The sequence below is a fragment of the Erinaceus europaeus genome, chromosome 13 (assembly GCF_950295315.1).
Source record: "Erinaceus europaeus chromosome 13, mEriEur2.1, whole genome shotgun sequence".
NCBI classification, from domain to species: Eukaryota; Metazoa; Chordata; class Mammalia; order Eulipotyphla; family Erinaceidae; genus Erinaceus; species Erinaceus europaeus.
Window position 1 is genome coordinate 1,997,548 of NC_080174.1, and position 22,500 is coordinate 2,020,047.

A 22,500-nucleotide genomic window follows, 5' to 3' on the forward strand; every position below is an offset into this window, starting at 1 on the left:
ATGGGGGCCAAGGGCTCGAACCCAGGTCCTCAGTTCCCCTGGGTTGGCTGTTTCTCAGCCCCCGGACAGGCTTTTCTGTCCATGCAATGTTAGGTGACATCTTTTAGACTACACAGGTCATTAATTTTTTTCTCTCTCCACCCCCTCTCCTAGCCATTTCCTTTTCCAACCTGCCACTTCCGTTTCAGAATGGATAAAGGCATTTTCTCTAATCAACAGAGAAAAATTGCATTGCGTTCCCGTTAAGCCACGAGTTTCTGGTTCCTCTCCCGCGTCGCTGAGTAAGCAGCAGCCCAGGTTGGCTCTGGTCGAGTTCTCTCCAATCCAGAGAGCACGTGCCCGGGAAGAAACACCCTCACGCTAGCCCGGCAGGGAGGGAGGGAGAGACCTGCAGCCCTGCTTCACCATTTGTGAATAAATAATTAATAATTAATTAATTAATAAACAAAATTTTTAAATAGAGAAACTTTTTAAAAGAAACTTAAAAATTAATCATTTTTAATTTAAAATAAAGAGTAATTGGCTGGGCAGATAGCACAATGGTTATTCAAAGGAGTCTCATGCTTGGGCTCAGTCCCCAGCACCACCAGAAGGCAGAACTGAGCAGTGCTCCAGTAACAAATAGTAACAGTAATCAAAATAATTCATTGTAAAACAAGAAGAATAGAACTAATGTCCAGGAGGTGGCTCAGTGGATAAAGTGTTGGAGTCTCAGACATGAGGTCCTGGGCTCCCTCCCGGACCCCAGTGCTTGTGCCAGGTTGATGCTCTGGTTCTCTCTCTCCTCTGTCTTAATAAATAAACAAAAGCAAATGAGGAGGAGGAGAGAGAGAGAGATCTCATCAATCACAGAGTGTGCTGGAAAGGAAAAACAGAGCCCTTATCACTCAAATCTGACAGCGATGTTTGGTCTGAGATCTGTCCTGTTTTTGCCCTCACTGCAGCCAACACCAGTGAGACAGGTGCACCTCTCGGAGAGACCCTGGAGCACAGGTTCCTTGGCGCTGGTGGGTGGAGCTGGCTTCCCGGCAGTGCTCGGCTCGCCCCGAGGTGCTATGCTCAGTCCCTCCAGCTCTGTTCCGTATTGTGAACTCTGCTCTCCTCTCCTGGGCTTCCTCCTTGACTCCTGCATTGACACTACTTGTGCTGCACAACTAACCTCGAGTCTTGATTTCAACAGCAGTGGAAGAATTATCCTGTCAATTGGCATACTGCTATGCCAAGAACTGCTCAGTGTGCCAAGTTATTAAGAATAAGTAGGCAAGGGGCAGATTAAACTTTGAGTCACCTGTTCCTCTGGGCAAAACACATAAACCAAGTTGACTGCAGCCAAATGTCACATTATTTACGTGGCGCTCAGAATTTATTTTCCCAAAACATGTGCTCCTCCAAACACTTGAATGTGCTCATTCACACGTTATGGACCCCACACACACACACTTAATAATGAGAGCTCTCTGCGTGCCTCCTCCCTATAATTAAATCATATGGGGAAATGTCACAAAGCAAAATGAAATGTATTTATGTCAGCCGTATCTTCCCACGGCGTGACATGCAGTCTGAGAACAGAGTCGCTAACCATTTGTATACCATCTGTGCTGGCAGGCAGGGGATGTGTCAGCTGGCCCGTCGGTGCAAGATGTTCTGCTTTGAATTAAGCACCATCTACTCGTTATCTGATAGTGTCTGACCCGCCAGTGCAAAATATTCCGCTTTGAGCTAAGCGCCATCTACTCATTATCCGATCGTGTCTCACTGAATGGACAACATCTGGAACCATGGTCTTCACGCTGCTCCAAGGCCAAGCTAGTCCCCTGGGTGATCTTTAAGATTCTGAGAGATGGAAATGGAGGAGTCGTCAGAATGATCCCATTCGTGTTAAAGCCCCCTTCCTCTGAACAGAATGCAGGAAGCCATCCCCAGTCACTGAAAGGGCCGTTGTTTGTTGGTTTTTAAATATGTTTCTTAAGTTAGACAGAGAAAGAGGGAACTCTGGAGGGGAGGGCAAGTAGAGAGAAAAGGAGAGAGGGAGAGAGAGAGACCTGCAGCCCTGCCTCACTGCTCGTGAAGCGTCCCCCTCACAGGAGGGGACCGATGGCTTGAACCTGGGTCCTCGCGCACTGTAATGTGTGTACTCAGGGGCGCGCCACCACCCAGCCCTCTGAAAGGAAACTGTGGGTCCCTGAGTGAGGATCTTTTGTCGAGATGGGAGAGCTGCAAGACAGGTCCCTCCCGTCAGGGCAGCCCACGGGCGCCGCCAGGTGTTGGACAGTATCGCCCAAAAACGGGAGCTGTCCTTCTCAACACTTACAGGCGATCCCACCGCCGTGCTCAGCAAGCTGTTGGGAAATTGTGCAGATGTGGTTGAGTTAGGCAGGACCCACAAACCACCATATTTCCATGTGAGTATTATTATTTACATATCAATCTTCTGCCTTGTTTTAAAAATGACTCCTCCGCCACCATGTTACCCCTCAGGGTATCGCCCGTTCCCGCCAGCCAAACTACAGCAACCGCAACTAAGGAAATTCCCAGAATGCCTTTTTCTTTTCTCCACCCTCTTCCCTAGCCAATTCCAGCCTGACTTGCCACTTCCATTTTTACCCTATAAAACCTGCTGCTGTTCCTGGTTTTGCCCCTTTTTTCTCTTCTGCATCCTGACCTGGAGAAGACCTGGAGAAGGGCTGGCGTGCATAGTGGGAGGTGGCCATTTGGCCATTTTGCCAGCTCCATGTGGCCTAAACCCACTGTGCTCACCCAACTCTGGGGCGTCCACATGAATAATGATTTGCTTTCCTGCTCTGCCTGGAGTTCCTGGTCTCTCTCTCTCTCTTCCGTGATGCAACCCCAACACAAGGCCTTTTTGTGGTTGGTGGAAGGCGTACAGAAATCACGTTGATGTCCCAGAGCTCTGCCGATTAACCCAGAGTAGCGCCAGAGCGTCCCACCTGCAAGCCAGGCTCCTGACTCCACCTGCTGGAGTTTCCCTCCAGCGTCCTGTGCACTGGCAGCCCTGCTTTCCTGTGGAGACGGTGGCATTCCCCACGAGTGGAAAGCACTTCACAGCGGCCCCGTCTAGTTAGAAGTTGCCCTCCCTCCAAGTCAGTGAGTCCATGTTTACGTGAAACTGGTTAGCCTGGATAAGCTCAGATAGAAACTACTCTTAGGCTGGGGTTGTGGATCCACCTGCCAAAACCCACGTCCAGCAGAGAAGCAGTTACAGAAGCAAGAACTCCCACCTTCCGCTCCCCAGAAAGAATTCTGGTTTGGGAGTCGGGCAGTAGCACAGCGGGTTAAGTACACATGGTGTGACGGCCTAAGGATCCCATTTTGAGCCCCCAGTTCCCCACCTGCAGGGGAGTTGCTTCACAAGTGGTGAAGCAGGTCTGCAGGTGTCTGTCTTTCTCTCCCCCTCTCTGTCTTCCCCTCCTCTCTCCATTTCTTTCTGTCCTATCTAACAATGATGACAACAACAACAATAACAACAACAATATATATTTTTTTAATTTTTGGTTCATAGTCTAAGTGGGGGGAAAATGTCAGGGGAAGATGACCAGAGGGCTGTGAACTCCCACTCCATTAGAGAGAAGAGGAGAGAGGGAGGGACATTTGGATGTAGGAACAGGTATACATGTGACCTAAAAAGGAAGAGAAGATGGGACCTTTAAAATATGAGCAACTACATATATATATATTTGCAGAAATAATAGTCAAGCCGAAATCTGCAGCTTTGGGAGAACTGCTGCAGCTTCCAATGGAGGGACTGGGGACACAGAACTCTGGTGGTGGGAACAGTGTGGAGTTGTACCCCTGTTGCCTGGTAATTTTGTAAATCAATATTAAATGACTAATAAAAAAAAAAGAAATAACTTTAAAGTAATTTAAAGTGAAATTCCACCACCTTGATCACCATTGCCCAGAAAAGCTATCGGTGCTTTAAAATCAGAAGTCATACCTGTTACCATAAAATGAACAACTAGATTTACCTCTCTTGATTCACTCAAAACTCAGAAAAGATTGCGTATTCAACAGAAATCTCGAGTCCTAATTCCTGAAAAAGCAAGGCCACGTCTCCCTGAAGTCAAGTTTGACCATGACAGTGTATGTGGGTGTGATTTGTGAACTGCTAAAGCAGACAGGACACTTGGTCCTGGTCGCTGACGGCAGTGCAAGTTTCCAAGACACATGCTGTTTCGATGCATTGCTGATATCGATCACCTAGTCCTGTGTGCTTGGAATCCTCCTGTGCGCTCCCTTTGGAGCAGATCTCAGATGTCTTCTGTCTGTCTGTGACTGTCCGTCTGTGGAACCCGAGAGGAGAGTCCTCAGCACACAAGGTGGAAGTAGCTTACAGGAAACACGTAGCAGAGCCCTGGAGAGACCTTGCTTTCTCCTCTGCTCAGATTCTCTTCACGTTCATCTACTAGTGTTTCAAGATAGAGGCAGACAACGTGAAGCCCCTAGCTTCCTCCAGTGCACTGGGGGCCGGGCTCAGACCCGGGTCAGGGTCAGGGCAGGGCATGGCACTACCCACACGAGCTACCTCACCAGCCCCTCTGCTCTCACCACAAGCAAACAAGTGAAGCGAAAGCATCACCAGAAAAGTCTGAGGTCACAGAGGTTGGTGGCGGGTGTGGTGAGGAACTGTACCCTGGCACCTACGGTCTGGTAAGAATGACAATGAATTCAGTTAGACGTAGAAAAAAAGTCTCATCTGGTTGAAAATGGTGCTTCCTTTGGCCCAGCTGTAATTATTTATCTGTTATACTTACCAGCGAACCAGAGCTCAGACTTTGCGTAGTCATGAAAGAGAAGCCCTGCTTTACAAAAAAAAAAAAAAAAAGGAAAAGAAAAGAAAAGACCCCTCTCTCCCAGACCTCAGAGTCAGAGGCCCTGTCTGGGCACATGAACTGTGTGGGTGTTGGAGCTTCTCAGACTTCGAGTCTTCAACTCCTACCCGGCAAAGCAGACGTCGGCACGCCACGTAGATCCTCCCTTTACAACCCTGACCTAATTATTTTAACTCTTAGAATTAAACCCAGAGAAGTAATTAAAGGTGCAAGGAGACTTAACTACCTAGACATTTTAATTTGCTTTTAATCGTTGTGAAAAAAAATGGATCCATTAAGTGTCTGCCAATATGGAAATAGTTAAAGAAATTATGCTTCCTGCCTGTGATGGAATGTCTTGTTGCCATCCAAATGGGGGAGCAGGGTTTGAGGACAGGATAAAAAAAAAAGCCCATGGCAGCATAAATTGAGAAGGAAGTGCAGGGCACAAGAGCCTGGACTCCCCCAGCAGGCCACCGCAGCTGATCTCCAGCGTGTGCTAGGCTGTGTTTATCTGCAGCCCTGTTCTCCAGCCCTGGAGTTCTTTCTGTTCTCATGTGTATTCCCTTGTTTCCTGGTCGGTTGGCTGCTTTTGGTGAACTGAGCCCTGATCCTTGAACATGAGTATCAGACTCCATGTCACTGCACTGTATCTGTGATTTGATTGATTGATTGATAGATGGATTGATTGATAGATGGATTGGTCAGGGAGTCGGGACCTTGTGATGTGCCTTCTCGCCAGTCCCAGCTTGTCATTTTCTTGGAGAGAGGCAGCCCAGCATCAGAGCTTCCCCTAGTCCTGTGGTGCCTCCTATGTAGCGTCAGGGCTCAAACCTGGGCTGCATGAATGGCAGGGGCTCACTCTCACTGTAGCTGTTTCTCCTGCCCCTGTGTGTGTGTGAGTGTGTGAGTGTGTAAGTGTGTGAGTGTGTGTGTGTGTGTGCCTGTGTGTATGTGTGTGTGTGTGAGTGAGTGTGAGTGTGAGTGTGTGTGCGAGTGTGAGTGTGAGTGTATGTGTGCGTATGTGTACGTGTGTGTACGTATGTGTGTGTGCCTGTGTGTGAGTGTGACTATGAGTGTGTGTACATGTGTGTGAGTATGTGTGAGTGTGCGCATGTGTGTGAGTGTATGCATGTGTGTGTGAATGTGTGTGTGAGTGTGTATGTACGTGTGTGTGAGTGTGAGTGTTTGTATGTGTGTGTACGTGTGTGTGCGTGTACATGTGTGTGAGTGTGTGTGAGTGTGTACATGTGCATGTACATGTGTACGTGTGTGTACATGTGCATATATGTGTGTACATGTGCGTGTGTGCGTGTGTGTTCGCGCTGAATGTGCAGACCTTGGCATATACACATTAACAACAGATACCCTTAAGCATCAGTGACGCAGAGGACTGGAGGGGCGTGTGCAGCCCCAGGGCCCAGCCCACCCTCCCTGGCCAGCTCTGCAGGGCTCCTGGCTCAGACACAGGGAGCTGAGCTTGGCTTGAGTCTTCCCTGGGTCTCACTGTCTTCCTAGAGGGTGAGGACGCTGAGCGCTGAGGTGGGTCTGTGTTCTCTGCACTGCTGCCTGCTAAGCATGCCTTGGGGGGCAAATGGCAGTACTTAGTAATAATAATAATAATAATAACCTACGCCATGTGCAAGCTGTTCACCTTCCTGGAGAGAAGGCAACTTGGGAGCCAGGTGCCATCCGTAGTGCTCCTTCAAGTATTTCTGCTTCACTGGAACCCATTTCTTCTTTTTTTTTTTAGGTTTTATATTACTATTATTTAATATTTTATTAGGGATTTCATATTGATTTACAAAGATTCTGTATCCCCAGTCCCTGCACTGGAAGCCACAGGAGTTCTCCCAAGGTTGCACATAGGGGCTAACTATTATTTCTACAGCCATCTGCTTCTATTCACATAGCTTTGCCCATTTTTAAGGCCCCCTCTCCCCTTCCTTCCCAAGTCACACCTACACCTGCTGCTTCATCCAGATGCCCCTCCCTTTTCCTTGTCTCCAGGCCCTGATGGAGTTGGTGTTCAGAGCCTTCTGGTCTCCTACCATTTCTCCCCCTCTGGGAGCATGGACCCACATTCTTTTTTAAAAATATTTATTTATTTATTCATTCCCTTTTGTTGCCCCTGCTGTTTTATTGTTGTGGTTATTATTGTTGTTGTTATTGCTGTCCTTGTTGGATAGGACAGAGAGAAATGGAGAGAGGAGGGGAAGACAGAGAGGGGGAGAGAAAGACAGACACCTGCAGACCTGCTTCACCGCCTGTGAAGTGACTCCCCTGCAGGTGGGGAGCCGGGGGGTGGGGCTTAACCTGCTGTGCTACTGCCACCGACTCTTGTCTTCCCTGTTCTTTATCCCTCTGAGAGCAGGGACCCAAATTCTCTATGGGGAGCAGAAGGTGGGAGCTCTGGCTTCTGTCATTGCTTCTCCGCTGGACATGGGTGTTGGCAGGTGGACCCACACCCCCAGCCTGTGTCTGTCTGTCCCTAGTGGGGCAGGGCTCTGGGGAGGGGAGGCTCCAGGAGGCCATTTCCCATGGAAGACTTCCCTCCCCATCACATCTGCACAGAATGCCAGTGGCTTTGCAGACTGAGCACAGGAGAGAAGCAAAGTCCTCTGATCTGGACTCTAAAAGCTTCATCCCCCCGGGGACGGTGGTGGTGCGCCCAACTGAGCACATGATGCCCTGCACAGAGACTCAGGTCTGGGCCCTGCTCCCCACAGGGCTCACAAGCAGTGAGGCAGGTCTGCAGGTATCTGTTTCTCTCTATATAATTGTATTTCCCATTTCCCTGTCTTACGCAATAAAATAGAAATAGGAAGGAAGGGAGGAGGAAGGAAGGAAGGAAGGAAGGAAGGAAGGAAGGAAGGAAGGAAGGAAGGAAGGAAATGGGGGCTGGGTGGTGGTGCACCAGATTGAGCAGACATGTTACAATGAGCAAGAACCCTGGCTCAAGCCCCTGGTCCCCACCTGCAGGGGAAAGTGGTGAAGCAGGGCTGTAATTGTCTCTCTGTCTCTCTCCCTCTCTCCGTCCCCCTTCCTCTCAATTTCTGGCTGTCTCTATCCAATAAATAAAGATAATAATAAAAAAAATTAAAGGAAGGGAGAGAGGGAGGGAGAAATGGCCTCCAGAAGAAGTGGATTCATGGTTCCAGCACCAAGCCCCAGTGATCACCCTGGGGCAATATAAAGAAATAAAGAAATACTCCCCATCCCCCAGTGTCTGGCCACAGTCTGCCTCAGTTCCTGGTGTGGAAACCACAGGAGGCTCGTGGCTACGTCATGGAAGGGGGTCTGGATCCCAGAGTCCACCGGGAGTAACGGAAAATGAGAGCCTGCTTCCTGTGCTGCCCAGAGCCTTCCCGGGACGGCCCATGGTCCCCTCTGGCCCTGTTCCTTGGAGGTGAGCTGTGGGGCTGCGGAAAGAGCCTCTCAGCCAGCGCAGGGGCGGGGGCTCAGCTTTCCCTGGGGGGCACCGAAGGCCCAACAAGAGAGTGTCTGCCCAGGGAGCTGAGTGTCAGCCCCACCTGCCAGACTTCCCTGCCTCATCTCCAGGCTGAGCCCTCTGTTCTGTGTCGCGGAAAACTGCTCACACCCCCACCGGCCCGACTTCTGAACCTTGAGAAGTGAGATCACCCCAGTGTCTTGTCCTACTGTCCAACCCGGCGACTAGGTTCTTACCCCACCCCCAGCCCACCACCCGGATCTGCTCTTTTTCTTCTTTTTCTTTACTGGGTGGATTAACGGTTTACAGTCGACAGTAAAATATGGTCGTTGGTCCATGTGTCACAGTTCTCAGTTTTCCACATCACATTCTAACCCTCTGCCATCCTGTTTCAGGTCCTGAACCCTCCCCTCCCCCCACCCCAGAGTCTTTTACTTTGGTGCAAGACACGAACTCCAGTCCAGGTTCGGTTTTGTGTTTCCCCTTCTGTTCTTATTTTTCAGCTTCTATTCATGAGTGAGATCATCCCACACTCATCCTTCTCTTTCTGGATGATCTCATATCACATGATTCTTTCAAGATCCATCCAAGATGAGATGAAGAAAGTAACTCCATTATTCTTCATAACTAAGTAGTATTCCATTGTGTGTGTAGACCACAACTTGCTCAGCCACTCATCTGTTGTTGGACACCTGGGTTGCTTCCAGGTTGTGGCTGTTACATATTGTGCTGCTATGAACACAGGTGTACACAGATCTTTCTGGATGGGTGTGTTGGGTTCCTTAGGATCTATCCCCAGGAGAGGAACTGCAGGGTCACAGGACACATCCACTTCTAGCCTTCTGAGAGTCTCCAGACTGTTCTCCACAGAGGTTGGACCAACTGACATTCCCACCAGCAGTGCAGGAGGGTTCTTTGACCCCACAGCCTCTCCAGCATTTGCTGCTGTTCCCTTTTCTGATGTGTGACATTCTCACAGGAGTGAAGTAGTATCTCATTGTTGTCTTTATTTGCATTTCTCTGACAATCAAAGACCTGGAGCATTTTTTTCATGTATCTTTTGGCCTTTTGGATTTCTTCTCTGGTGAATATTCTCTTCATATCCTCTCCCCTTTTTTTGGATGGGGTCACTTATTTTATTGCTGTTGCTGAATCTGGTGAGCTCTTTTTATATTTTGGTTATTAGCCTCTTGTCTGATGTAAGGTCTCTTACTTTGGGTGATGATCTCTCTTGTTGTGCAGAAACTTTTAAAAATGATGTAGTCCCATTGGTTTCTTTTGGTTTTGTCTACCTTGCAATTGGACTTGTGTCACTGAAGATGCCTATACAATTTTTTTTTCTTTTCTTATTTTTTTTATTGGTGAATTAATGTTTTACATTCAACAGTAAGTACAATAGTTTGTACATGCATAACATTCCCCAGTTTCCCATATAACAATACAACCCCCACTAGGTCCTCTGAATCTTTCATGGACCTGTATTCTCCCCACCCACCCCAGAGTCTTTTACTTTGGTGCAATACGCCAATTCCAGTTCAGGTTCTACTTGTGTTTTCTTTTCTGATCTTGTTTTTCAACTTCGGCCTGACAGTGAGATCATCCCATATTCATCCTTCTGTTTCTGACTTATTTCACTCAACATGATTTTTTCAAGGTCTATCCAAGATCGGCTGAAAACGGTGAAGTCACCATTTTTTACAGCTGAGTAGTATTCCATTGTGTATATAGACCACAGCTTGCTCAGCCAATCATCTGTTGTTGGACACCTGGGTTGCTTCCAGGTTGTGGCTATTACAAATTGTGCTGCCAAGAACATATGTGTACACAGATCTTTTTGGATGGATATGTTGGGTTCCTTAGGACCTATCCCCAGGATAGGAATTGCAGGGTCATAGGGTAGGTCCATTTCTAGTCTTCTGTGACTATCAGATCCTTAGAGGAAAATATTGGCAGAACTCTTTTCCGCATACATTTTAAAGACATTTTCAATGAAACTAATCCAATTACAAAGAAGACTAAAGCAAGTATAAACTTATGGGACTACATCAAATTAAAAAGCTTCTTCACAGCTAAGGAAACCACTACCCAAACCAAGAGACCTCTCACAGAATGGGAGAAGAACTTTACATGCCATACATCAGATAAGAGTTTAATAACCAACATATATAAAGAGCTTGCCAGACGCAACAACAAGACAACAAATAACCCCATCCAAAAATGGGGGGGGAGGACTTGGACAGAATATTCACCACAGAAGAGATCCAAAAGGCCAAGAAACACATGAAAAAATGCTCCAAGTCTCTGATTGTCAGAGAAATGCAAATAAAGACAACAACGAGATATCACTTCACTCCTGTGAGAATGTCATACATCAGAAAAGGTAACAGCAGCAAATGCTGGAGAGGCTGTGGGGTCAAAGGACCCTCCTGCACTGCTGGTGGGAATGTCAATGGGTCCAACCTCTGTGGAGAGCAGTCTGCCTATACAATTTAAATGGAAAGGAGTTCTGTCAGTCTTTCCCTCTAAGTATCTGATAGTTTCTGGTCTAACATCCAATTCCTTCATCCATTTGGAATTTACACTTGTGTTTGGTGAAATATAGTGGTTCATTCTTCTGTACATTTCAACCCACTTTTCCCAACACCATTTGGTGAAGATTAGATGTCCATCCGTGTGGGGGCTTATTTCTGGGCTCTCAAGTCTATTCCACTGGTCAGCGTGTCTGTTTATGTTCCAGTTCCAGGCAGTTTTGATGACAATTCTGCCCTCTTTGTGACAATGGACTTAGTCTTATAAATACAAGAACAACAACAAAAGTCAAGGGACGTGGACCTAAATCGGTGGGCCTGGCAGTGACTGTGCTCAGTGACATGTGGGGGTGTGAAAGTAGAATACAGAGAACTGAACAGCAGGAACTGGGGAAACAGATGTATATATGTCATCAGCCCTTGTCTGTGTTCTGGGAGAATGATGGTGGCTACCCCCGGAGGGAGTGGGGGCATAGGACGCAGGTGGTGGGAGTGGTGTGGAGTTAGGCCCCCGTTGTCTTATCCTCTTCTGAGACACTAATAAAAGCCATACGTATTTGAAGAGAAGGTCACCCCTCCTCCAGCACAGCAGGGCAGCCGCAGTCCAGGGGAATCTGAGAAGGATCCTCTCTGGCGCCGGGCGCCTTTCTCTGATGGTCTGGGGTGACAGAAGCAACAGCTGTTGGGGACTGGAGGAACAGCTGCAGGGCTTGTGGAAGGTGGGGGTTGGACGCGGTGTCACACACAGCACGGGCGGGCCCTGCAAGTTCAGACTCCACGTTCCCCTCCAGGACCACCCGGCTCTGAAACGCACAGGGCTCACCCAGTGGGACCCCAGAGGACGTAGCCTGGCTTCCTGAGGTGCTCTGTCCACTGACTGCACAGCCTTGATTCCAGGTCATGACAGATCTGATGGGAAAGAAACACACTTTTCTTTTCTTTTTTCTTTTTTTTTAATGTTTATTTATTCCCTTTTGTTGCCCTTGTTTTATTGTTGCAGTTATTATTGTTGATGCCGTTGTTGTTAGATAGGACAGAGAGAAATGGAGAGAGGAGCAAAAGACAGAGAGGGGGAGAGAAAGACAGACACCTGCAGACCTGCTTCACCGCCTGTGAAGCGACTCCCCTGCAGGTGGGGAGCCGGGGGCTCGAACCGGGATCCTTACGCCGGTCCTTGTGCTTTGCGCCACGTGCGCTTAACCCACTGTGCTACTGCCCGTCTCCCTCACTTTTCTTTTCTTTTAGTTATTTGTTTGTTTGTTTGTTTATGCTCCCAGGATTACCCCTAAGGCACTCTGAGTGGGATTATGAATCCACTGCTCCTGGAGGCCATTTTTCCCATTTTATTGAACAGGACAGAGAAAAATTGGGAGAGGAGGGGAGATAGAGAGGGAAAGAGAGACACCTGCAGATGTGCTTCACTGCTTGTGAAGTGTCCCCCTTGCAGGTGGAGAGCCGGGGTGGGGGCTTGAACCTGGATTCTTGCTTGGGTCCCTGTGCTGAGTACTTGGTGCACTTACTTTGTGTGTATGGTGTGCCACCGCCGGGCCCCAGCAAGGGGCTTTCCCACACTGGCCTGGTGGCAGAGGGACACTCCCTTCCCCACTCTGAAGTCTGCGCTCGCTCCACCTCATCAGCATGGAGCCCAGGGACTCCTCTGCTTCCCCTCAGCTGCTCAGCCTGCTGGGCCCTGACTCCTCCTCTGCTGTCTCTGTGTGTGCAGCTCATGGACATGCTAGAACATCTACCAGATTAAAGACTCTGCAGTATGTGTTGGAAGTGAAAAGAAAAAGGAAAGGAAAGGAAGAGAGAAAGAGAGAGAGAGAGAGACAGACAGAAGAAGGAAGGACGGGAGGGAAGAAGGAACAAAGGCCTAAGCGGGTCCTAGTAATGTTTCTGCCACGTGAAGGCAGACTTAGCCCTGAGCGAGTGTGAATATTCGCAGAAGCGCGTACCCCAGGAGACTGGCTGAGTGCAGGCACGTTTCCGGGGTGAAGTCCAGCGACCCAGTTTGCAGCCTCTCAGTCCCACAGACACAGCGTGCAGGAAAGAGAACCAGTCAGGGCGTCTCCCTGTTTCCGGCTTCCTGTCTTCTCCGTATCCTGAGAGTTTCGGGGGCCTCGTTGTCTCTGGTGTGCTTCAAAGTGTCACCCCAGATAACGGCACTCCTCATACAAGCAAATTCCGGTTAAGTCCCATGTGCCAATTGTTTGGGTTGGTGGAATCCTTTCTTTTAAAAAAAAGGCTGAATTCTTCTCTCGTACAGGATTCAGGCTGTTACTTTTCAAATGTTGAGAGTTAAGCTTTTAGGTTGACGAAGTAAGTCACTGAGTACTTGCCACCCAGCACTTGATAAGACACCTGAGACCTGCAGGTTTCTTTATTTGAGTCTCAGTTATGGTTGAGGAAAAAAAGCTTTGTAGCTGGTTTGCACTGACACCTGTTATTCTACAGTTATACCTGTCACCTCAGACGTGAGGAGAATCCCTAGACCTCCACCACCACTCCCAACACACACACACACACACAGACAGAGACACACAGAGAGACACAGACACACACACAGAGACAGAGACACACAGAGAGACACAGATACACAGAGAGACACAGACACACACACAGAGACAGAGACACACAGAGAGACACAGATACACAGAGAGACACAGACACACACACAGAGACAGAGACACACAGAGAGACACAGATACACAGAGAGACACAGACACGCAGAGAGACATAGACATGCAGAGACACAGACACACACACAGAGTCAGAGAGACACAGACACGCAGAGAGACACGGACACACACAGACACACAGAGACACAGACACACAGAGTCAGAGACACACAGAGAGACACAGACATGCAGAGAGACACAGACACACACAGATACACGGAGACACAGACACACACAGAGTCAGAGACACACAGAGAGACACAGACACGCAGAGACACAGACACACAGAGTCAGAGACACAGAGAGACACAGACACGCAGAGAGACATAGACATGCAGAGACACAGACACACAGAGTCAGAGAGACACAGACACGTAGAGAGACACAGACACACACACACACACACACACAGAGTCACCCTGATGAAGAGGAAGCAGGTTTAGACGGTGGTCCTGCCCTCCTGTGGCATCGGCCCTGAAGAGCGGCATCTAAGAGCACGAGGCACAGATTCCTATCAGAGTCCTGTCTCAAGCCACTCACTCGTTTGTATTCCTATAAATATACTGGGTTGTCAGAAAAGTCGCGATGTTTCTCCATGCAAAAATGCTCCATCACCTTCCCGACCACCCAAAAGTCTCACAGGACAAGCCACCCTTGCATCCCTTGCATTGCTGGCTGGATAGTTGCCAGCGACCCAGAGCCTCAGGGACTTGATCTGAGAGCCTCCTCCTCCTCTGTCTTCTTTCCTTCCTCTATTTTTTTTTCTTTGTCATCATCCCTGGGTCTTTACCACTTGACCAAAGTTTTCACATAGAAAGGAGAGAGACGGATCACAGCAGAGTCTTAATTCTCCCAAGGGTGTGCTAGGGGCTACACTTGGGCAGTGGCCTTCAAAGCAGGTGTTTTGCTGAACCCTTTCTGACAGCTGTCCCAACAAGTTCTAAGATGAAGCCCTGGAGAACTAACTCACTCCGCTCTGGCCACTCACCAACAAAGTCCCTGGATGTCTCGGCAGCGCTGCAGCTCCCCCCAAGGGCCCGTGTGGTCTGGAGGCATGTTTACAAGCTGAAATCCCTGGTTAAGTCCACCTGGTGGCTAGCTTGACCTTCAGGAGACCTTCCTCACCCCAGCCCGGTGTCATCCGGCTGCCTGCTTCTATCACCGTAGGCCTCTGGGTCTCCGGCAGACGTGCTCGCAGATGTACTTCTGGTCTTCCTCCATCTTCTTTTGCCCCCCCTGTGTCATATGTGTCTCTGCTGAAGGCATCGGGCTGCTTGCTCAAGAAAAACCACCTGGGGCTGGGTGGTGGCGCACCTGGTTGAGCGCACATATCACAATCTGCAAGGGCTCAGGTTTGAGCCCCCGGTCCCCAGCTGTAAGAGGAAAGCTTCACGAGTGGTTTCAGGTCTCTGTCTCCCTCTCTCCTTCCCTCTCCCTCTTTTACTCTGTCTCTCTCTCCCTCTCTATCTCTCTGTACCCTCTCAATTTCTGGCTGTCTCTCTCCAATAAGTAAGTAAAAATAATAAAAATAAAGTCTTAAAAAAAAAAAAAGATGAACCACCTGGCTGGCCATTTCCAAGGCACATTTTCTTTCCCAGTGGAGTTTTCAGCATGGCACCCATCCTATCATTCACAGCTGATGAAGACAAACGCTCTGTCTCCTTTGGGGAGCAACACTCATTAAAGCACAGAGCTCGTTCGCCCACAGGGCTGCCTGGCAGGCGCAGCAGGGGCTTATGCAGTGGCTGGGTGATGAACGCGCCCTGGTGTTCCAAAGGCGATAAGAAATAGAGGGTGTGCCATGGGGCATTGTGAGCTCTTTTTATTATTTTTATTAGTGGTTTCATAGTGATCAATAAGTTTGTGGGATAACAGGGTTACAATTCTATGTAGTTCTCACCACCAGAGTTCCTGTCCCATCTCCTCCAGCTTCCCTGTTCTTTATCCCTCTGGGAGCCTGGACCCAAATTCTCTATGGGGAGCAGAAGGTGGGAGCTCTGGCTTCTGTCATTGCTTCTCCACTGGACATGGGTGTTGGCAGGTGGATCCACACCCCCAGCCTGTGTCTGTCTGTCCCTAGTGGGGCAGGGCTCTGGGGAGGGGAGGCTCCAGGACACAGGGGTGAGGGCGTCCCAGGGAAGTCAGGTTGGCGTCATGGTAGCGTCTGCAACTTGGGGGCTACAAAGCATTAAGATATAAAGCAGGACAGATTGTTTAATAATCAGAAGCCTAAAGGTAAGAATACAGCAAATGAGACTTGGGGTCTTCATGTAGGAAGACGCTAGGAGTCTGTTTTAGGTCTATTCCAAGGGGCCCGTGACTTTGCTGATTTTGCCTGAGCCCGACAGCTAACGTGCAGGTGGGCTGAGAGCTGTCTGGGGACATGGCGGTTCTCTGCAGAGGGGCCTTTGCGGGGCTGCGTGAGACAGTCTCATTCTCCACTTGCAGGAGCAGCTCGGACATCAGGGTTACATGCTCTGGAGAAAACCAGACTTCACTTTTTCAAAGATCACACGCAAAACTTTTAAAGATTCATTCATTTATTCCTGGTAGAGATGGGAACAGAGGGAGGGAGGCTTCCCCCTCACAGGTAGGGAACAGGGGCTTGAACCAGGGTCCCTGTGCATGGCGATGTGTGTGTGCCACCAGCCCTGAGTGTCCACCCCACATAGAACAACCTCTCTCTGATTACGCGCCAACTGCCTCAGAAGTCTTGTATACTTGGCTCTTTAATTCCCTTTGTTTGCATTTGACATTTGGGGCTCAAGCACTTGTGGCATTTCCCCAGGACACTGGAACTGCGAACAGAGGAGGGGGGACCCAGACCTGCCAACTTGAAACTTTAGAATTTCTAGTTGTTAAGTTTTCAGACTCTTCAAAAGTTGAAGCAGCGCCGAACCAGATGGCCCAGCCGGCATCTGTGGGGAAGCCCGTGGTGGGACACTGGGCTCAGCGATCTCGGGATGTGGGTTCTGGGCGGGGAGATGCTGAACTGGGTGGGACAGGCATGAATCTCTGAGGCGTCTTGTTCAGCGATGTGAGGGCGGGGATGTGGCCTCAGGGAGGCAGGTCTGAGGTGCTGGGCCGGGGTATGGACAGACACACTGACTCGGGATGCTAAGTCGGGGTCGTGGCTCAAGCAGGCCAGGCAGCGATGCAGGTCCAGGGGCGCCTGGAGATGGGCACAGGGATGTGAGGCTCGGGATGCAGTACTGACATGCTGACCTAGGGCGCGGGCGGCGGGCCAGACCTGAAGGCCGTAATCTCCCAGGATCGCAGGTTCAGGGCCGCTGCCATCACATTGCTAACTCTGGGATTCTAGCCAAGTCAGAGTGGCCCAGAAGCCGGCCCGCTCCACAGCCCCTCTCCCAACACCAGCAGCGGGCGGGAAGCATCAACATGGAGCAAAGGGGACGGCCACTTGGGGTCAGCAGAGGCTCAGGGGCTGCCCCAGCACCGGCGAAGTGGAGAGAAAGAGCCAATTCTTCTTGGGCCTCTGGAGAGAACACTGTGAACTTGTTCCCAGTCTGTCTCCTGCCAGCTGTCTGTCCTTCCTCCGCCTTCCTGAGCCACCGCCCAAGGACACATCTCGGGGAATGGAGAAGAGGAAGATGGAGCGGTCCACAGAAACACACTCACTCACTCACACTCTCACACTCACACTCACACACACACACTCACACTCACACTCTCACATTCACACTCACACACTCACACTCACACTCTCACATTCACACTCACACACTCACACTCACACTCACACTCTCACATTCACACTCACACACTCACACTCACGTTCACACACACACTCACACTCACATTCAGACTCACACTCACACTCACACACACACTCACACTCACACACTCACACTCACACACACACTCACTCACACACTCACGTTCACACACACACTCACACTCACACTCACACACACACACTCACACACTCACACACACACTCACTCACACACTCACGTTCACACACACACTCACTCACACTCACACACACACTCACACTCACACACACACTCACACACTCACACTCACACACACACTCACACACACTCACACACTCACACACACACTCACACTCACACACACACTCACACTCACACACACACTCACACACACACTCACACACTCACGTTCACACACACACTCACACACACACTCACACACACATTCACACACACACTCACACACACACTCACACACACACTCACGTTCACACACACACACACACTCACACTCACACACACTCACACACACACTCACACACACACTCACGTTCACACACACACTCACTCACACTCACACACACACACTCACACTCACACACACACTCACACACACACTCACACACACACTCACACTCACACACACAATCACACACACACTCACACACTCACGTTCACACACACACTCACACACACACTCACACACACATTCACACACACACTCACACACACACTCACGTTCACACACACACACACTCACACACACTCACACACACACTCACACACACACTCACGTTCACACACACACACTCACACTCTCTCACACACACATTCACACACACACTCAAACACACACACTCACGTTCACACACACAAAAACACACACTCTCACACACACACATTCACACACACACTCTCACACTCATTCACACACACTCACTCACACATACTCTCACACACTCACACACACACACTCACACACCCTCACACACAGTCACACACACACTCACACACACACACACAGTCACACACAGTCACACACAGTCACACACTCACACATACACTCACACACACACTCACATTCACACACACTCACATTCACACACACAATCACACACACACTCACACACATTCACACACACATTCACACACTCACAATCACACACACACTCACACACACTCACACACAGTCACACACACACACTCACACTCACGTTAAGACACACACTCTCACACACTCACACACAGTCACACACACACTCACAATCACACACACACACTCACACACAGTCACCCACACACTCACACTCACACACACACATTCACACACACATTCACACACACACTCACACACACTCACACACTCACACACTCACACACACTCACACACACACTCACACACACACTCACACACTCACACACACACATTCACACACACTCACACTCACACACACTCACACACACATTCACACACTCCCTCACATTCACACACACGCCCCTCTGGCCAGCCCTGACTCTAGACACAATCTTGTGGTCTTACAAGCTAGCAGCACCACTAAGGGAATCTATGGGGCTTTGAAGAATAAATCTGTTTTATTTATTTCTCTCATTTTTCTTTCTTTTTTTTTTTCTTTTTCCTTCTTTCTTTCTTTCTTTTTTCTGTTTTTTTTTTTTTTTTTTTTTTTTTTTTTGCCTCCAGGGTATCCCTGGAACTTGCTACCAGCACTAGGAATCCTCTGCTCCTGGCAGCCAGTTTTTCCATTTTACTGAACAGGACAGAGAGAAATTGAGAGAGGAGGGGGAGACAGAGCGACACCTGCAGACCTGCTTCACCACTTGAGAAGCTTCTCCCTGCAGTTGGGGGGCTGGGGGCTTGAACCGGGATCCTTGCGCAGACCCTTGCGCTTCGTCTTCTGTGCACTTAACCGGTGTGCGACCGCCCAGCCCCCTGTTTATTTCTCAAGAGAGAGAAGTGGGGAGGAAAAGGGGAGAAGCGGAGTGTCCCCCTGGCCTGTGGCCAGCCGTGGGCAGAACTCAGGACCCGCCACATGTCAACCCCAGGCTCCGCGGTTGGCTCTGCGGCTAACCTTCCTCTCTCCAGCCACAACGGCCGTCAGCAGGCCTGCAGCTCAGCGGACACCCTGTCCTGTGCACCCCATGAATATCAAAAACGAGTTGATTGATTTAAAAACCGCAGAAGACGGGAGGGCGGTCCTGTGCAGACGCACCAAACTTGGCCTCTGAGCTGCCGCTTCTTACTCCAGAGGAAGGGAAGCCGGGAGAAGTGAACTGAGTCTCTGGGAGTCACAGGGCTCTGGCTCAGGGGAGGCAGCACAGGGCTCTGCAAAAGACTTGTGCACCTGACGCTCTGAGGTCCCAGGTTCAATTCCCAGCACCACCGTCAGCCAGAGCTGAGCACGTCCCTGGTATCTGCCTTTCTCTCTCTGTGATGGTTCGCATTAGATATAGAGACAAAGAGAAACTGAGAGAAGAGGGGGAGAAAGAGAGGGAGAGAGACAGAGAGACACCTGCAGCCCTGCTTCACCCCTCGAAATGCTTTCTCCCCCTACAGGTGGGGACTAGGGTCTTGAACCTGGACCCTTGAGCACTGTAATGTATGCGCTTAACCAGGCCATCGGGTGGCTCCCTCTGTATCTCTTTCATTAACAATAAATAAATAAAATAGGAAGGAAAGAAGGAAGGGAGGGAGGAAGGGAGGGAGGAAGGGAGGGAGGAAGGGAGGGAGGAAGGGAGGAAGGAAGGAAGGAAGGAAGGAAGGAAGGAAGGAAGGAGGAAGGAAGGAAGGAGGAAGGTTGGCTGCAGACAGGCACGTCCGTTTTGCTAGGCACCCAGAGAGGGCGAGGGCCCCGGAGCCGTGGGCAGGGTGGGGGTGCCCGGGTGCTGTGCAGCCTGGGGAATGGGCTGACCCAGCCTTTCAGTGCGAGCCCGTGGCCGCCCGCTCCAGGCCCCTAGGCGGTGGCTGAGCGGAGACTGGACGGCGGTGCAGGGAGGGCCGGGCCAGAAGGCCGACGTCGCCTGAGGGCAGGGCTCCATGTTGGGGAGCAGAGGATGGTGGCTGGTCACGGGGACTCCGGGTGGAGAGTGCTGGGCTGGTCAGCATATCTGGCCTGTGGCCCGGGACTTGGTCCTGGACTGCGGGAAGTCGCTGACAGCCTGTTGAAGTGCTACGGGGCGTGGTGGGCAGTGGGCACCTGGGCCCTCTTGAAGCATCCTGTGGAGCCCTCAGTCCCCTGGACAACCGTAGGGTTAAAGGTCAGCCTTGTCGGGGCTGGGCAGTGGCACACCGGTTAAGCACACACAGTACTAAGTGCAAGGATCCTTACAAGGATCTGGGTTCAAGCCCCCGCTCCCCACCTGCAGGGGGAAGCTTCACGAGCGGCGAGGCAGGGCTTCAGGCGTCTGTCTCTCTCCCTCTCTATCTCCCCTCCCCTCTCAATGTCTCTCTGTCCTACCCAATAAAGTGGGGAAAATGGACTCAGGAGCAGTGGGTCTACAGTGCAGGCACCAAGCCCCAGAGATAACCCAGGAGGCAAAAAGAGAAAAAAAAAGTCAACTTTGCCACAAGGAGAGGAATTCCACTGTGGGGGGGCGGAGAGAGAGAGACCTTTAAACTTCCCATTTCCCCACAACCTCTCCAGCATAATCCTGTGAAGTGAAGGATGGAGATGGGCTGGTCTCAGTCATGGGCAGAAGTGGAGAAATCAGAGCAGAAGGGGAAGCAGCAAGCAGCACATGGACTGGGCGTGATATCTTGCCCCAAAGTAAAGGACTCTGGGCCGGGGGTGTGGGGGGGAGTGTTCAGGTCCTGGTGCTGATGGTAGAGGAGGAGCTGGGATGGGGCGAGTGTTTTACAGTAAACTGAGAAATGGTACACATGGACCAACAACTGTATTGACTATAAACCATTAATCCCACAATAAACATTTTTTTAAAAAGCAAAAAACAAAAACTTGGGGGCCAGGCAGTGACGCGGTGGGTTGAGCGCACAAGGCGCAAAGCCAAGGACTGGTGTAAGGACCCCGGCTCCCCACCTGCAAGGGGGTCGCTTCACAAGTGGTGAAGCAGGTCTGCAGGTGTCTGTCTTTCTCTCCCCCTCTTGTCTTCCCCTCCTCTCTTGATTTCTGTCTGTCCTATCCAACAACAATGACAGCAATGCTAATAACAGCAACAACAACACCGACAACAATGGAAAATAAAAGATGCCCGCAGGAGCAGTGGGCTGGTCGTGCAGGCACTAAGCCCCAGCGATAACCCTGGAGGCAAGAGAAAAGAGAACTTGCCATCTGCGCCTGGTACCCAAGGAAGCCCTCTTTCTGCTCCTCAACTCCCGCGAGCTGCGCCAGCGGGGTAACTCAAGACATTAGCCAGGCTCTCAGCTAACACAAGAATAATCAAATCGAGTCACTTCTGCAACTCGGGACAGGCAGGCGTGTCCCCGCTGCAGCCGCGATGGAAGCCTTCGCCTCCTTGGCATTGGCCTTCTACAGATTCCGCCATGAAGCACTTCCTCCAGCAAATGCTTCTTCCCAACTGGCGGAACACCGACCCAGTTTAGAGCAAACTCTGGGAAAAGCGCCACACTTTGGAACCCTTGTCCCAGGAAGGGGTGTCACCCCGCCGCAGAGCAGTTTGGGCTCTCCTGGAGCCCACTGAAAGGAGAGGCGCCGGCCCTGCCAAGCACTCCCTGGGAGCGAGTCTGTCCTAACAGAGTTTTATTCTATTCTGGTTGAACCGGAGCCAGTCGAAAATAGAATCTCCTTGCCTCCCTTTTCAATAAGCCCCAAAGTGCAGAAAAGACAAACATCAACATGCAGAAGCAGGTCCGCATGCAGAGTCTCTTGGGAAACTCACCCTGGTGCTCAGCGGGAAAGGGACACAGCAGCCAGACGGCTGGACGCCGTGCTGCTTCCCGAATCTAGGCGTCGCTAAGTGTCACCTAAGTCCTGGGGTGCCCTGCTCCTGAAGGAGCAGCAGAAAGCATCCCTGCAGTGTGGTCTTGGGGGAGCTATCCCTCTGGGTGTGACGAGCTTACACTTAGTCTTATTACCCACGTGCCCGCGGCCTCCCAGACAGTCCCCACGGCAAGGCTGCGTTGTCTTGACATATCATGGGTGAAATTTCCAGTCTTGGACAAGCACGTACATAACCAGGCACAAGGACTTGAGTTCGAGCCCCCAGACCCCACCGGCAGGGGGGAAGCTTCCCGAGTGGTGAAGCAGGGCCGCAGGTGTCTCTCTGTCTTTTTCTCTCTATCCC

At 50.5% G+C, this 22,500-nt stretch overlaps 1 protein-coding gene and 1 long non-coding RNA gene across 4 annotated transcripts in view; one reads left to right on the forward strand and one right to left on the reverse strand.

Annotated features, from left to right (window-relative positions):
• PACRG (parkin coregulated) overlaps positions 1 to 22,500 on the forward strand; it is a 326,166-nt gene that overhangs the window by 244,012 nt on the left and 59,654 nt on the right. The window lies entirely within an intron of this gene.
• The window catches only part of LOC132542618 (uncharacterized), a 9,972-nt gene continuing 3,430 nt past the window's right edge, over positions 15,959 to 22,500 (reverse strand). For both annotated transcript variants that reach the window (XR_009553588.1, XR_009553589.1), the window contains exon 3: positions 15,959 to 16,658. This is a non-coding gene — a long non-coding RNA (uncharacterized LOC132542618). The remainder of the gene's footprint in view (positions 16,659 to 22,500) is intronic.